Source organism: Triturus cristatus, chromosome 4_1 (genome assembly GCF_964204655.1).
Source record: "Triturus cristatus chromosome 4_1, aTriCri1.1, whole genome shotgun sequence".
In the NCBI taxonomy this organism is placed as follows: Eukaryota; Metazoa; Chordata; class Amphibia; order Caudata; family Salamandridae; genus Triturus; species Triturus cristatus.
Window position 1 is genome coordinate 598,918,967 of NC_140585.1, and position 18,386 is coordinate 598,937,352.

Genomic DNA, 18,386 nt, shown 5'->3' on the forward strand with positions numbered 1-18,386 from the left:
TATCAAGGATTGTGCTACTAAAGTAAATACAGAGAGCGCTTGGAAGGGATTCGGAAGGGAGAACTCTGTTTTCTGATCGTGCTGGAGACAGGCAATTTTTGAGGCTCACATGAACAATCGAGCACCATGCAAAAACTGTAAATAGACGTGATCAGTTGCATTTTGAATATTTTCCACTCCAACATAGTGCAGGAAAATCAAGACCAGGATTTTCCTATCTCCTTTTGAAAAATGAACTTACCTGCATTATGGGATATGAAGTTGTAACTGACTGGTCATGTGACTTATTGTTTTAAAGCATGCACATTTGCCTATGATATTGCCTCCACCTGTGAGCAAGGCGGCATTGACCGCCGAAACGCGTAAGGAGACGGAGGCTGTTTCTGTGCTGCCAAGCCACGAATAAATGCAGTTGTTTCCAGCATCGGGCCACTATTCTTGTTGTTTTGGATGGATTGAGTGGGCTGCTCCGTGCCCATGGCTTTTAGAGGCCGCCCTGACAAAAGTACATAAGAGGTCAAAATTGTGATATCATAATACAGTCCAAGATGGCCTCATTGGTATCTATGTTTAGATGTGAAATATAAGCTAAGTCCATTGTTAGTTTCCACATCACTTTTGCCGTACAATGAAATTTGTATATGTGATATAAGTTTGAAAAGAAATAGAAAACGCTGACATTGACAGAGGCTGGGTGGGCCAAAACGCGTCTGTCAGTCATGGACTGTGGATTCACACAATAAAATTTGTTCAAATTAACTGTGCACAATGTTCCTTGTTGGAGAAGTACAGAGAAAGCACAAGACCGTCCTTGTGAGTTGCAGCACCCACCACGTCAGAGAGCGGTGACTGGAAGGCGGTATTTGGGTATATATATATTCACTGAAAAAAACAAAGGTTACAGAGACGTTATAGTTAGGAATTAGCATTTAAAAATCCCTAGAAATTTACTGAGAAAAGCCAGGGTTACAGGGACGTTATAGGTAGGCTCAGGTTTTAGTAACTGGATGATGTCATGAGTGATGTCATTTGAGATGTCATCCGTGATGTCATCAGTGATGTCACTGACCATGTCATGAGTGATGCAATGTATGAGATCATAAGCAGTGCATTGCGGGGGCAAGAGTTATAGGTAGTTCAGCTTACTATAACTGCTGAATTGATCTGGTTTTGTACAAGTGAAACCTGAGCCTAACTATAACATCTCTGTAACTTTCATTTTTTTTAGCAAATTCCTGTGTTTTTTTAAATTCCATTTTCTAACTATAACATCCCTGTAAGCTTTGTTTTTTTCAGTGAAATTCTACCTTTTTTAAATGCTTATTCCTAACTATAGTGCCCCTGTCACCTTTGTTTTTTTTCAGTGAATTTCTATGGTTTTTTAACTAGTAGTCATGTTAGCAGAGTGGTGGGGAAAGGGGGCTGGCCTCTGACCAGCTCTCGATAATCCCGCAGTGTAGGACTTACCGGAAGTACCAGGAGGGCGTCTTGGCCCCCAGGTCCCTCAGAAGTGAAATGGACTTCATCCCCCAACCAGTAGTGCACCATGAGGCACATATGCAGAGTGGTGGAGAAAGGGGACGTGGCCTCCGAAGACCTATTAGCAATCCCGCTATGTGGGACTTACTGGAGATAAAAGAAGGGGGCGTTTTTTTAATTGTATTTTCTAACCATAACGTCCCTGAAACCTTATTTTTTGTGTGAATTTCAAATGTTTTGTAAATTCTAATTCCTAACTATAACATCCCTGTAACCTTGGGGTTTTTCAGTGAATTTCAAAGATTTTTCAAATTCTATTTCTAAAGTATTTTGTCCCTGTAATGTTTTGTTTTTTGAGGATATTTCTAGGCTTTATTTTTAATACTAAGTATACTACAAATTATTTTGATTTTTAATTTCGCATTTTTCTAACTGCAGACATTTGTAAAATATGTATTTACTTTAAATATGTTTTAAAAGGTCAAAATTACATACATACATATTTAAGTTAAAATGTATAATGTTTTTGTAAATGTAATTATCCAAGCTTTATATTTTGATTAATTAATTTTTGGTTCTGTGGTACCTCCGAGTCAGATCCGCGGATCCACCGAAAAATTCAAAGATTATTTCAAATATGTAACTCCCTCTATTTTCATTCATAAAATCAGTGTGAACATATTTACAAGTATATGTATGCCCTCTATATCTGATTTTCAAGAAAGTTACTCATTTTATGAGTTTCGCAAACCCACGAATCTACGGACTGCATTCACGAATGTGCCCGATGATACACCCAAACCTTGCCTACATTAGGACCCCACCGATGTACATGTAAACCACACCCAAAAAAAGTTTTTTCTCCAGTGAACTCTTTAGAATGAGAATTGAGAATCAGTGGTGCTCTGCCTTCATAGAATGGCTGAAACTTAATCTTCGTTCCAGTATGAACATCCAGAACTTTTTGAGGAAGATGCACCACCTCCAAGAAACCAAAGTATTGTCTGGAAGTATATTACAATACCTTCATGGGCAAAGAAGGTTTGAGCAGTGTTTGCGGGAAGTAGCTATCCAAGGGCACTGCCAAGAAGTATTCACATGAAACAAGTTTACTTTTTGTTTAAAAAAAAAACAGGAACAAAATTAAATAATTAAACACCCTTTGACAAAAAAAATGTTCTTTTTAGAAATAACATCTGGCCAAGCAAAGAGCTAACTCTGTGTTTTTAATGTGTCAGAGACTCTATCAGTGTAGGTCTGGGTGTGTCATGGCTGTGTGGCGGTGTGTGCTTGTGGGTGTGTCAGTGGCTGCATTGGTGTGTGTATGAATGTATCAGTCTCTGTATTGGAGGGTGGTTGAGTGTGTCAGGACCTGTATCAGTGTCTGCCTGGATGTGTAGGTATCTCTATCGATGTGTAAGTGGATGTCTTATTGGTTGTATAAGTGTGTGCCTGGGTGTGTCAGTGGCTGTATCGGTGTGTGCTTGGGTGTGTCAGTGGCTATATCATTGTGTGCCTGGGTATGTCAGTGTCTGTAACAATATGTGCCTGGCTGTGTTAGTGCCTGCATTAGTGTGTGGTGGAGTGTGTCAGTGACTGTATCAGTATTTGTATGAGAGGCTATATCAGTGTTTGGCTGCATGCCTAAGTGGCTTTATCGATATGTGACTGGTAGTGTCATTGGCTGTATGAGTATGTGCCTCGGTGTGTCAGTTTCTGTATCAAAGTGTAGCTGGGTGTGTCTGTAGTTGTATCAGTGTGTGTCTGGGTATGTCAGTGGCTGTATTGGTATGTCCCTGGTTGTGTCAGTGGTAGTATTAGTGTGAGCCTGGTTCTGTCAGTGGCTGTACTGGTGAGTGCCTTGGTGTGTCAGTGACTGTATTGGTCTGTGCATGGATGTGTCAGCCTATGTGTGGCTTTAACAGCGTATGGGTGGGGCTGTGAGTAGTTGTATTGGTGTGTGGGTGTGTCAGTGGGTGCATCGGTGTATAGCTGGGTGTATGAGTGGTTGTATTGGTAGGTGATTTGTTGTGTGAGTGGCTGTATGAGTGGGTGTGTGAATGACTGTATGGGTGTATGAGTCTATGTAAGTAGTTGTGTGCATGTGTAAATGGCTGTCTGACTGACTATGGGATTTTGAGTGAGTGTGCCAGTGTATGTGTGGGTGCATCAGTACCTGTATGAATGACTCTACAGGTGTGTGAGTTTAAATAAATGTAACATAACTTATTTAACTAATTACAAATACAAGAACATACCCAAACCTGTAATTCTCATAAGCTGTACTTGGACTACACTGATGTACTTACAGTGCTGCTATCTATTTACTTTACATCTCCAAATTTGATACATTTGATGTTATGCCAATGTGGGCCAATGAGTACCAGTATCATTGCCATGGTGAGCTCAAGTGTACGTTGCGAAATGTAGGAATACCAACTTGGTTTCTAACCCTCAGTTGTCAGAATTTCCATGGGATGACTTCCATGACATTTTGAAAGAAGCAAACTCTAACATTAAAGGCATCAGATTCAAGACACCAGGAGAACTTAAAGATAGAGTTGTGTATTTGTCAAGTCTGTGCAGTTAACATCTACAGCAAGCAATTATCAAGAGAGACTGGTAAAAAGTGTTCATATGGGAAAAGTTCCATGTGAAGACATCTTAAAACCATCCACGAAAGGACATACAATCACTTGAGGCTGAAGAAGGCAGGTGGAGGAGAACCAGACTCATCATCTGTAGTAGTCTTGGGGGAAACTTCAGATGTTCAACAAATAACACTACCAACTTACTGCAACAAGTTATCCGAGATGGTAAAATTATTATTCAATTTAAACAAAACAATTACCAGGTAAACATAACATAATTGATTTAACTATTTATAAATACACTTTGTGCACAAGTGCTTACGATAGATGGAGGTATGAATTTAGCCCAGCAAGGATAACCTGACCCTGTACTTCATGAACAAGAAGAGATGTGACTTCCAAAAAAGGAGAGTAATGTTTGGAAAAATTTCAATTTTCCTTCGGGAGAGAAAATGTTTCTGACAAGTTTGTTCAGTGCAATGTCTGTATCAAGCAATTGTCGAGACAAACTGGGAAGAAGTATTCCTATAAGACAAGTTCCATATGGAAGTATATCAAAACTATCCATCAATGCATGTACAGGAGATGGCAGGCGCAGCTGAAGAACAATCATTATCTGCAGTAGCCTTACGGGGATAATTGTCCCTGGCCGTCATAACTGTTCCGGCTGTCTCCGGTAATTTATCTGAGACAGTAACTCACTGTAGCAAATGCCAGAAGCCAGTGGCTCAAAAGATGTTGTCCGTGGCTGACTACCTGGAAACAGTGAAGAATCACTGTTGTTAATTTTGTTTTTTGCTCCCCGTTGAACCTTCATGTGTTTCACAGACTGAAGCCAGTTGCTGCTTCCCAGTTGCATTCCATTACCCCTTTTAATACCTTGTTTATTTTCTTCCTAAAAGAAATGAGAAAAATGTAAAACTGTTAGTGGTGCAGTACCATTACTAGCATTTAATTTTCAGGCCCCATGCACACGTAGTGCACTTTACTAGAGACATACAGCAAAATTAGATATCCTAATTGTGGTTAAGTCAATAAACCATGTTTATGGCTGAGACACATATACTTTACCACTCATTCTGACTCTTCATTATGATCAGTGGTCTTAAAACTGTCAAATCTAGGACTGGTTTAAGACTGATGCAATGAAACTCTGGATGTTTCCAAGATAAATGGGAAGATCGAAAGAAAAATAAGAAAAATATCCCCATACCAATACCTGAAAACGAAGGTACTGTATATAGGGGAGGGTAATAAGGAGCCCAAGGAAGTTCAAGGGATCCTAATCTTGAAGAATTCCGAGAGACCCGGTAGGGGCACAAGGATGGCCAAAACATGTTGATAGTCCGACAACACTATATGTAAGAGGTATTCGGATACTAAACAGCCAATACACCCCCAAGATACTGTTTTTAACTCAGCCAGGAGAAGTTAACAAAACTTTTTTTTTTTACATTCTCCTAGGTCGTTTTAATTATCGTTTTTGTATTGAGAGTATCCAGATCCAAATGGGATTAGAGACTGTGAATTAATCCACTCAATTATTTGTGAGAAAAAACTAATTTTCCGCTCCATCAAATGACGTTGGTCTGCGTCTTGATGTAGATGCGGCCCTATGATGAAGCATGACACTGTTTAGTGTGTGAGGGGAGTAATAAAAACCATTTGGTTTTTCCAAAAGGGAAAAGAAGAGGCACCCAGGGACAGATTTGTCCCATTAAATCCCCCCTTTCCCTTTTTCTTTGTCTGTGTATAAATCTACGACTTATCAAATTGAGGGACTCCCTGTTCCTAAAGTCAATTGTTTTATTATTTAAGGATTCCTTTTGATACTACCCTAATTTGGGGCCACCTTTTGAATTTAAGATCTCATCAGCTCCATAGAGCGATTGAATTGATCTTCAAATATGGTTTGATATTATGTCATAAACCATTGACGGAACTAATTTAGATGTACATGAGCAAATGTAATGCAGTGAGACTCTATGGGGCAGGTGTCTAGGGATACATTAACGTAGAAACCATTCAAAAGATAGAAAACGTTTTTTGCGTGGGATTTTATCTGTACCTCAGGGCACAGGTACTAATATCTGCCAGAAATGAACTATCTGTAAGTCATGATTTGTCTGACCTCTCTGATGCTATGGCTTAAGAATTGGCTTAAGTCTGAGACTGGTTTCTCGGACACTCCTTAAGCTAGACTAGATAACAGGGACAAGATCCCATGGCTCGCCTACATAAGACAAACATCTGCAAAGCTGGGTTTACCAGAGCTTTTCACCAACCCAGACCTTGTAGATGCTACTATTAAATAGTGTGTAAAAACGATGTTCATTAAGCTATGTACTAGTGGTTAAAATAAGGTGTGAATCATGCAGATGATAGTTAAATATTCTGAATGATCCTCTTCCCTAATGTTGGATCCTTTTCTTGTCTACAAATCAATTCTCAATACAGATTGTATCTTCCTCAGTTACAACGTTGTACATTGCTCTTTTTGTTAGTGTTTCCTTTTAAGGGTACATGGATTTCGAGCCTCCTGAGCTGCCCTAGTGACAACTTGTCTGGTCAAAACACTATTCACTTTATGTGCTTTTGTACTTTAAACAGTCATTTACGCAGACATTTGTTTATTCCAGTATTGCTGACAGCTAACACCAGAGAATATAAAACTGGTATGATATGTTTACAGCAATTCAGGTCTCCACAAATCGGCCATGCTGATGGGAGAAAGTTAGGGGCATATGTAAAAGGGGATTGTGCCACCGGAACGTCACTTTTTTTGGTGTTTGGGTGGTGTAATGCCCTGAACCATATTTACAAAGCAGCGTTAAGCCCCTTTGCATGGCTTAACGCTGCCAGATAAATATGGTAGCCTTTCATGCAGGTATCTGTGTGAAAGGGACATGCAATGGGTGTCGCTGTGGGCTTTCCACCGCAACATCCATTGCTTTTTTACACTGCCTCAGATTTACAAGGATGTGTAAATCTGAGGCTGGGCCAAAAACTAACGTCATGCAACATTAATGATAACAATATTAAATGATAATAAACAATCATTAAATAATATCAATTTGCTACTTCTATGTGTGCGCATTCTGCAGCACACATAGAAATAGCAAATCACCATTAATGATTATTTATGGGCAAGAAGGAAAACCTTCCTGTGCATAAACATACATCCCCACAATGCAGGCATTTTTGCACTATGGTGCAAGGGTGTCTATGTTGGCGCTAGGCAGACATTTTTCGTCCCAGAACTAGGGAAAACACAGGGGTGTGTCGTATTTTATAAATATGGCAGATCCTTGTGATTTGGAAATGAGTGCAGTGCCGCGCTGCGCAATTTCCTTATACATTAGCCCCTTAATCTTCTTTTGTTTCCCTTTCAAAAATTGCTTTCAGTGAATTGTCCGTGTTTCGCTTGGTATTTTTCTGTCAGTGCTTGAATGACATTTTAACCTTCTACAATACGTTATTGACTAGAACTTTTTGTTCTTGAAGACCCAGACAGGTTTTTCAGGCAGGTCTTATTTTTTGACTTGATGGGGTTCTTATAGTTGGTTATAAGCTAAAGAAATTCTTTGTCAGTGTGCTTACTGATAGTACTTGTAGAAAGACTGTTAGAACTGACATCCTTGGTGTGGTCTTCCTCCAAATTTTTTGTATTTGCCCCTCCTGTTTTCTGAATTTTGCTTTTGTTGGCACTAGAACTCTGTGCACTTTGCCCCAAAGGCCCATTGGGCAGGGTGCATTGTATTTCAAAAAGTAGGACATGTATTTTTAATTTTTACATGCTCTTGTACTGAAAAAGTTCTAAATTTATTTTTCACTACTGTAAGGCCGGTCTCTTCAGTTAGAACACATTGGATTACCATATTACATTTAATAAGTGCTAACTTTTGACTAAAAGCAGGTAGGAATGTCATGTTTAGAATCATATGAATTGCTATGTTAAATCCTCTTTAATGGTAAAGTCAGATTTTAAGTCACAATTCAGAAAATGCCACTTTTAGAAAGTATTCTCAAAAATTAGGGCAACCCAATTTACCTTTGTGGGATTGGGTACTGAAGAGCATCAGGTAAATTGTGAAGATCGGTCGAACAATCTTCACGATTGGCACAAGACGCTGTGTAGGGTTGTCGATAACAACTGCATTCGGACGAGCTTTAAAATTTATTCACTATCTCGTACTGTGTAAAGGACCACTCACTGAAGCATACGGCGTTTAGAAAGGTATCTACAGATTTACTCAACTATTCTTGACAAGATCTAAGATTCTTATGATACTGATCTGCTTGCAAAAGGATTGTTAATCTTCAAAAGATTGTTTTCTCCTGTAGGTGGTCTTCTAGATTCACCACTAGAACGACCGAAACATCTACGCATCAACCCATTTTATGTTCAATTGCTGTCCAAGAATTGTTATTGAATGAAATCTAGGCACTATGTATGGGCTAGTTTTCTGATTTGCGAGAGAAATGGGTTCTGTATATTGCTGACTAGAAATATGTCATATACGAAGGTGAAACATCCGTCAACTAATGTGTTTGAAGAAACATTTGTACCATGAAATCTGATGCAAAAGATTTTAAATATATAAATAAAAAATACACCTGTCTGTGCTGAGATTGATTTCTTTGTTCAAATTTTAAATACTTTTAGAAAGTAGGCATTATCTTGCCCTAACCATTTGGTGATTGCTGCCACTGTCGGGGTCACATAAAGGCTCTGCTGCTTGGCTTTGTGTATTCCTCTCAGACAGTGAGATAAAAGGGGACTAAATGTTAGCAGGATGGTTGGGGCAGAGCTATTGCCTGCCGCCCTTACATTTCAAAGAGCTTGTCCCAGCACATTCAAAGAAACCTGGCACTAGCCTTTTGTTATACCAGATTTCTTGAAACCTTTGCAGGGTAAGGGAAGGATTTCCCAGAACCAGATGTAGAGGTAGCCCAGGATGTCCCCCACACTTCAGAGGCTGGCACCAAGTATAAATATTGGACCCTCAGAACAACTCTTCAGCACAGTCCTGGACCTGTGGAAGACTTTAGAAGGTCTGCCCTGTACCCCAGAAGACTGCCCTGCTGCTTGATGCCTCCCTTGCTCCCCAGAGGACTGGCCTACTGCTACCAGAGCATTGCCCTGCTGCTTGAGATCCGCACTGCTCCCCAGAGGACTTTCCTGCTGCTTGAAGCCCCCCTTTGCTGCTTGAAGGAGAACTGGGACATTTCTTTGAACCCAGGACTGCCAGACGTGACTCCAAAGGCTAGTTGACTGGCCTTCTGTGTTACCTACAGGGACATAACAAGCTCCAGAGACCTTGAACTCTTCACCTGGCCTCTGCTAAAGGGAGTCCTAACACCTGAAGTAGTGCTCCCTAGGCCCCAGACCCTTGGAAGTGGTGTGAGAGGTGCTGCTTCTGCCTAACCTTAGAAGTTGGGACTTAGAAAATGTTTAACCAAAGAGTACCAGAAGAAGCAATAGAAAACTGGGAACGACCTCCCAGCCAATCCACCTTAGGTGCATCACAGAATGCTTGAATTTGCAGTAGCTCCCGTTACATTCTTCTCCACAGCAGCAAATCCTGTCCCGCGGGATTTCGCAGCAATGGAACCGAGCCTTACGGAGCTCTCTACAGATCTGTCTCACTGGAAGTTTTTTACTTCCAAAAAGTTGCCTAAGTCCAAAGGTAAATATCGTTTACGTTTATTTAGTCTTTATTTCGATTTTCAAATCATTAAAGACAACAGTACATCAATAAGTTCATATTGTGGACCGTTAATTTCCACCATAAACTAAAGGTTAAAGCAGCTTAACCATGCAAATGTTTTAGCTTAGCAAAACCAATTAAACAAATTCACATAAAACCATAAATTAATCCTTCCTGCTATACATTCATATCTCCATTTAAAAAGGGGAAAATTTATAAAAAATCAGTTACATAAGAACATTTTTAATATCCTGGGGACTAACATATATTTAAATATAACTACAATAGCCTGATTGTGAGAGGATTAACCCTTTACATGTTAGCTGTATTCCGAGCTTCAGCAATTTTGCTACGAATGGCTCACATCCAGCCCAAGAATTTCGCTAGGGCAATTATTATGGGCTCACTTGTGTCTGTCTTTAGAATCCTTAGTGCCTCTGTGCCCTCCCTAGTACCAAGGTTTAGACAGATTGTTATGAGCCATCTGTATCGAGGGGCTTTATAGGCTGGACAGACAAAGAAAACATGTGCTATGGTTTCCCTCTGCAGCGGACATGTGTTACATTTATCGTCATTCAGGGGGTGCCATTTGCAGGTAAAAGTCTTAATTGGAAGTGAGCCCACTCTGTAATGATGATACAGTTTCCTGTCGAGTGATACCATATTGTAATCCCAATAAGGTTCGTAATGGTACTCATGTTTCTTCTCCAGGAAATCCCTCGTCAAGGTTGGACTCGTAATGGATGAAAAACGTTTCTTCCTAACCATATTCCAGTAGGCTGTCTTGAACTCTTTCTTTGAAGGAAGAGGGTTACCTTCGGGGTTTTCCCATATACCATTCATCCCCATGTCGCTCAAGGTGGTTTTAATCTTTCTCAACCAGGAGATCTTACAGGAGGTGTCGGCCTGCCTGATTTCAAGCAGTGCCCGGGCATACAGAGACAGCTCGGGAGTAGCCCATAACCTTCTCCAAAGTGCCACAGGTCTGAAACGAGCGATATCCTCTAACTGGTTGCAACCCAGATCAAGATAGAGAGGCAACAGGGGCATCGATGGAGGTAGGGAAAGTAGGGTTCTGACAAACTTATTCTGGGCTACAATCAGGGGTGTTAAATCTGAAAAGCCCCATAGTTCCGCCCCATAAAGTACAGATGTACTAATTTTAGAATTGTAAATCTTCAGTACAGGAGCCACTGGTTTTGTATAGGACAATCTCTGCTCCTTCACAAGGGCGCCTGCCAGTTGGGCATGTTTAAGGGCCATTTTATTAATCTGGGGTATCCATTTTAGTTTACTTTCAAGGATTACTCCTAGATATGTAAAAACGTCAGTTTGCTCTAGTTGTACTTTATTCATAAAGACCCTCCCTTTGATGGCCTTTCGGTTGTGGAGAACCATAAACTTTGTCTTCTCCACGTTAACCTCGAGGTCATGGTCGCGGCAAAACTCCTCAAACCTAGTGAGGGCTAACTGCAGCTCTTTCTGGGTCTTGGATAATATTAAAGTATCATCCGCGAACATTAACAATGGTATTTTCTGACCAGCTAAAGATGGAACATCCGTTGGATGATTTGAATAGTATTCCACGACCCTGTTAATAAAAAGAGAAAACAGGGTTGGGGCAAGCACACACCCCTGGCATACCCCCTTGGCGATGGGAAACGTGTTTGTAACTTCCCCATTCACACCCCAATGTACCTGAGCAAAGTTTGAATTATGCAGAGTAATTAAAACGGCCAACAAGTCTGGCGGCATCCCCATATCATGGAAGGTGCTCCACATTTTATCTCAGAGCACCAAATCGAAAGCCGATTTTAAATCAATGAGGGCTGCAAATAGCAAGCCGCCACCTAAGATTACCACCCTCCAATAAATGATTGCAAACCTGAGAACCTGGTCGATAGTGCCTGTATGTGGCCGGAACCCAGCCTGCATGGGTGATAAAATCCCTGTTTCATCCATGCATGTCTGGATTCTGGTTAAGGCCAGCTTGGCAAATATCTTTTGGATACGAGCAATAAGGCTTATAGGCCTGTAATTGCCAGGTTTTGATCGATCCCCTTTCTTAAAGATCGGGATGATCTCTGCTCCTGACCATGTCTCAGGGGAGGGGGCCCCACTTAATATGGCATTAGCTAGAGTCTGAACGTTACTCTCCCACTTGTCACTATTGTACATGAACAGGTCCGCTGGGATGCAGTCCAGTCCATGTGCCCTACCTTTTGGGATTTCCTTAAGGGCTTTTTGGACCTCTTGTATAGAAAAATGCAAGGTGGAAATAGGATCGGGCTTTGGAAATTGGGCTATATGATCACTGCTGGCAGCAAACTGGGCCTCAAAGTGAGAGGTCCACACTTCGGGTGCAACATGGTTGATGGGGAGTGGTTTCGATATTCCATTGCCCCATTTAACAATATACCAGAAATTGGCCATATTTTTTTCCTGGCTTGCACTGAGCAGGTTTTGCCAATGGTGCTCATCCCATTTCTGTTTAGCTCGTGATAAAACTCACTTATAGCCAGCCCTTTCAACTCTAATCTCGTCCTTATTCCTTAGTCTAATTGCTCTTGCTAGTCTCCTGTAAGCCTCTCTACATCATTTATTGTACCAGGGGGCTGCCTTTGGACTTAACTTCCTATCCAGTTTCTTGGACTTCTTTACAAAAAAAGGTTTAAGTTTGGAAAACAAGTCATTGTGAACCTGCAAAATAATTGAATTGATGTCCTCTTGGGTGTCACAATTATGGATAGTTTCCAGGGAACACTCATCCAGTGCCTCCATCTGTCTTAGGTTCCCTTCATTGGCTGCCGCACTAGTCCATTTCACTCTCCTTGAGTCATTAGAAGACTCCACTCCTACTACATACTTTACTATTTCCTGGCATACGTAGTTAGGTAAGCCTGGGACCTGCATAGTCAATACTAATGGGTTATGGTCGCTTTCAAGCCGATCATAGACTTCCATATCCTGTAAAGACGACCATAGTTCCAGGCTAAGGAAGATGTAATCAATCCTACTACTTCGCATGCCATTATTAAAGGTGTGTGTACCCCGCCCATCGGACTGGGACCTCCCGTTCACTGCCCTTATGCCCGGTTCTAAACACAGCCCTTTCAGCTGAAGTGCCAGTTCAGTCCATTTTTTAATAGGTGGAAGATCAAGCGATGGGATGTCCCATTGTTCATCCTCCTCGCTACTAAGATTACCATCTTCACAGTCTAGGGGCTCGAAGGTGCAGGTGAAGTCCCCGGCAATAATCAGGCTACTACGTCCCCTGTACCTATCCAAAACCCCGTCCAGTATCGTGACTGTACTTGATTCTTTACCTCAGAGTGTCCCTCTTACATATACTTTAATGAACGGTATGTTCAAAACCTTACCCATCCGCAATCTTATAGCCAAAAGGTCCCCACTATCGATCTCAATTTCAACCACTATGTATCCTGTGTTCTTTTTGACCCAAATAACCAGTCCCCCTTTGGGTCTACCCCTTTGTCCCTTCTGTGCAGGCTTGAAGTAATTTAAAAAACCTAAGTGACAAATTTGATCGAGCACCCAGGTTTCTTGGAATGCCCAGATATCATATTTGTCAATGAATGTTGACCACTCAGAAGAGTGGGTTTTGGTGGAGAGACCGGCAATATTCCAACTTGCCAGTGAAAGATTGGGTTGGCCATGCCCTAGTAATGGCGTGCTAGAAACATCAGGGGGGTTAGAGATAACAGTGTAGCCCATTGCCCCTTGGGTGCTTCCATCATTGAACTCAATAACCCCTGCTTGTTGTTTTGAACAGGGCAGGAAAGCTGAGCGATCCTTTTCTACTACACTTCTCGGGGTCACCCATTCTACTACATTTCCCAACCTGCCTGAAATAGTCTCCTCATGTCCTTCCTCTATGTTACCATTATTCCCATTTAGGGTTGGTATTTTGGTAGATAAATGGTAGGATGCAGTTCCATCCTATAGAATACCCATAGAATTATTGGTACCTTGTAATAATGAGTCAGTACCTGGTCCAAGTCAGTCTATATCTTCCAAAGAGTTCAACACCCCATAGCGGTTGGATATAGGGATTGGCTAGCTTGGTGTTTCATGGGCTTGTTGCACCAACCCCGCGTTTATGCCTCTTCTGTTTGTAGCCCAGGTGGAAGATGTTGATATCCCTCTCCCTAATTTGTATATTGCCAGCCCTGTCCAGAATATGTTGGACCAGCCCTGGAGACCCGAAACTTAACACCACACAGTCCCCTGGTAGACATTTATATGAACTACCTATCCATGGTGTCCTACGGACCATTTTGGAAAAAAGCTCATGCTTGATACCAGTACTAGATGTCAAAAGATGTAGTGCCCTATTCCTCAGTGAAGACCAGTGTTCCTGAGCCGCGGGCTGGATGACTGGGATGTTTGCCAGAACCACTGTGTGTGGTGTTGCATCCGGAGGCAGATGCAACGTGTTGTGATTATGTGGGGTGAAGCTAGTACTCCAACTAAGGGGCACCCTGGGACGCCCATCCCCAATAAGTGAAGGACAATGGAAATTGGTACCGCTATTAATATTATTATTATTAATTGATTATTCCTGGTTAGCACTGTGGTTAGGGCGCATAGCGGGATATCAGCACAAACCCTAGTACATGATCGATTCTCGTTCTGGGCGACCAATCCTTCTCCTTGTCCCTCGTTGGTATTGGTGTTGTTTATCCTAGCACTGGTTAGAGTCTGCTCTATTTTGGTCAGCCTACCCTCTATCTGGGTCAGTTTATCCAATAGTGGATTGATCATGGCCGCAAGTTTATTGTCTATCTGGGTGAGGAACACATCCTCAGACATACCGGTGGCTAAATCTGTTACAGCATCAGTATTGAGAGTCATACATGGGTTTTTGGAAGCTGTACTATCATTAATGCTGTCTTCGTGCCGATTATCACCCACCTTCCGTGCACTGGGTTTAGAAGCCAGTTTTGAGGGCTTGGGGGTGGCCCGCAATTTCCTTTTTTTTTAAGGTGGTACCCCACATTGAGGCTGTCTCATTTTGTGGCTTCTTGTATTTACAGTGGGAATACAGGGGGCTGGGACTGGTGATGCGTTGCCCGTATCAGTGCTCTTTGGATTCATTGATAACAATGAGGGCGGTATAATCGAGCTGCTCGATGGGGCAGCGCTGATACCAACAGTATTCTCAGGGGCAGGGCCGGACTGGCAACCGAAACCGGCCCTGGCAAAGTGCTCGGCCGGTCCCCCCCCCCCCGCGGGGTTGGGGGTGCCGCCGAGCTCTTTCCAGGGCCGGTTTCAGCCGATTTTGTTACAAGACCGATTTTGCAGCTACGCTGCAAAAACGGCCCTGAAACAAAAACGGCCCACAGGGGCCCAAAATCGGCCCCCGGGGGATTGCCCAGTGCCCGCTACGGCCAGTCCGGCCCTGCTCAGGGGGGGTCAAGGACACAAGACTATCCAAAGGTTGCAGTGGCTCCAACGATAATCTACATTCGGTAAGCTGTATTTCATGAATCAGGGCGGATTCCGCCCTAGAGAGGAACGCATCTAAAGTACCCACAACCCCAGGACCCACTTTCCGCCTGCTCATGTTAAGTCAAGTTTGGTAAATGAACACTACAATAAGTAACACTACAGGATTATACTTGCGACTTGAATATTAGGGGGGTGGCCCAGTCCAGTCTCTGCCGGTCTCGGACGGGCGCAGATGGGCCCGCCCTTGGTCCGGGCTTCGACCGTGCTTCGTCCCGCATGCGTCCCATGCCGTGGGGGGAGAGGCAGCGCTTTAAGCGCGATGGCCACGCCTTCCCCTCACTCGCGGCAGCTGTGGGTTGCCTGGTGCACCCTGGGGGCTGAAGTTCTCACCCAGGGTGTTAGGGTGTTAAGCATCAGATTTGTGGCAGGTTTGGCAGGGCAGCGAGCGTCCTTCAGCAGCCTACCTCCTTTAGCAGGTAAACAGGATTACTGTGTCCACGGTGGCAGCAGTAGCAACAGTAAGGATCTTCACTGGACTCGACAGGGACAGTCTCCCCATCGACAACGACCTCCTCATCTGGAAATCCAGTTTTGCTCACTCTATGTTTTTCCCTTCATTGTTGATGGCTTCACTGAGAACTCGTTGAGTGGCTCCCCGATGACATAGATAACGGCACCTCCTCTGACACAGCCTGCTGGCTTGCCCCGCTGATCTCTACCATCTCCTGGACTTTTCTTCAAAACATTTTCCAAGTCCGTGGGTAAGCCAACAATGGGCACAATCTACCTCATCTATCCAGTCTGCACCCCATCCCAGTTGGATTAACTTTTGACTTTGAAGAGTCTCACGCAACCAGATACCCACAGTTGGCACTTTGATCTTTTAAGCGCTAGATTTCACAAAAAGTTTTAAAAATTCATAACTCCGGTTCTACTGACTGAATTCAATTTATTTTGTTGTCATTTAATTATTAAAATGTTCTCTAATTTTCTAAATTGGTTTGGGATTCTTCTTTTTTTGTGTTTTCACTTTATTACTGTTTGTGTACTGCATAAATCCTTTACTCGTTGCCCACCACACCCCAGTTGCAATGCAATAAGTGAAATAATATTGTATTGTAAAATAGGGATTCGCCCAATTAACCCCACATAACCTGGGCAACTATATTGAAAACAAAGAAGCAGCATACTGAAGAGATAAAATCAGCCTAGGGTACTTATGCTACAATTAAATAATTAATTTCCCCGTAAATTTGATTCAATCAAACATAGGTTTCTTATATCAATTTATTCCATAAAGCAGGTCTGTACATTTGTCTACACTCCATAACATAACCTCCTTCTAGATCTCTGGTAGGGATCTTAAGTGAAATAATAGGCAAGTTAATTATCATGTACACACTACTTGTGGCCTAGATTCTTATTATAGATGGAGCAACATTATAGCCCATTAAATTAATTATAAGGTTCTTGTACAAGTCACAGCCTGAAAGCACATAGTATAAGTTGCTGCCATATGTGACAATGAAGAACAATGCGGCTTGGTGACATTAAATACGGGCCAGGGATCACAAAATGTGGTCAAATAGAGAAGCCAGGTTTGATCCCAGATTTTCTGGTTACACCTTGTACAATTCAGCCACTATGCAGGAATTGATTTCCCAATCCTGCTTTTCATTAAAGAGTAACGTAAGCAGTAGGCCAATGTCACACGAAAATTCAGCTCATTTTGGGCTCAGGGCTCAAAGAAGACCTCAAGCTGAATCATAGTTTGGCACCTGGCTAAAGTCTTTCAAGTCTAGGCTGCCTCTACGAGAGGGCAAGCAAAACCAAGCAAACTATAAGCAATACCTGCCCACCAAATTGGGCTTTCTTCTGTGGGAATCCTGTGACATCCTTTAAGGCACACAGGAACTCCAACCCACAACCTGCAGCCTATAAAGCTAGAGCTCCCTTTACTAGACATCTACGATAAGCCCTGTTGGTCCTCTTCATCCCTGAGAAGTGAGCGCCTGTTGAAGCTGGGCCAACAACAATAGGAGGCCGGGAACTCGTTAGTTCTTCATAGGCAATGGACGTTGGGTTGCTGGGAGTGCAATATCACTCCCAAATTACTACGCTGGAGTTCAGGAGAAATAAAGAGGCCTTTAGGTTTTGTTTTTATGTTGCACATCTGTGCGTTTTCAGGTTAGGTCTTCTTACAAATCGCTCCTTAGTCTTTTAACATTGAGATTGGTTATATTCTTTTCTTTCTCTAACTGCAAAGTAAGAGTATTTTGTAAAGTGAAATATGTGGCAATCTTGCTGGGCTACAGGGAGTGTGAAAGGGAAGGCTGAAGAATGCAATTTTTATTCTAACACACAACATTTAAATACCCGTAAAGGGACTGTACAAATCATTCAAATTATATAAACCTTCAGGAAAGCAGGGGAGGCACTTTTTGCAATTGTGATGGAAATGGAGATTTTAAGAGGTTCATAACAAATCAAGACTCTTTTCTTGGTGATGTGCAATTGACAAATATTTGCTCACACCTGATTTCTGTTAATTCCTTGGTGGAACCAAGTTTCTGAAATAAGTGGGCTGGAAATAGATATTGTTAAATACAATCCGGAAAGAAAACGAAGTGAAAAAACTTGGGCTCTAATAATTGAGTGGATGGATTTGGATAACTAGCTCACTTGGGGGTGGTTATATAATTTGGTTTTGTATATTTTATTTTCTTCTTTCCTAACCCTCTTTATTTTGGTACATTACATTTTATATGTGTGTAACGGTGTCAAGATGGCTTGTAGTATTTTAGGCGTAATCCTGTGTATCAACTGCATGATTTGTTTTAATAAATAAAAATCTTTAAAAAAAAATAAACAGATTTCCACATATTATCATTTGTGCATTATATAGTTTTATCAGTAAAACTACGTCTGCAACTTTAGCGGTCATTTCAGTAGAAACGCACTGTCTATAAATGACAGTGTTATAGCACACCATGCCTTGGTAATATATTTGCGACCGTGTACTCTAAAATGCAATACGAGCAGACGGATACCACTCTCCTGCTGAATGGTCGTGGCTCGATCGCTATTCTTGGTCTTTGCGTGACGCTTGGATTTATCACAGTCTTTATAACTT

General features: G+C 42.1%; 1 protein-coding gene across 1 annotated transcript in view; it reads left to right on the forward strand.

The window, feature by feature from the left end:
• SLC6A15 (solute carrier family 6 member 15) overlaps window positions 1–18,386 on the forward strand; it is a 543,862-nt gene that overhangs the window by 257,370 nt on the left and 268,106 nt on the right. The window lies entirely within an intron of this gene.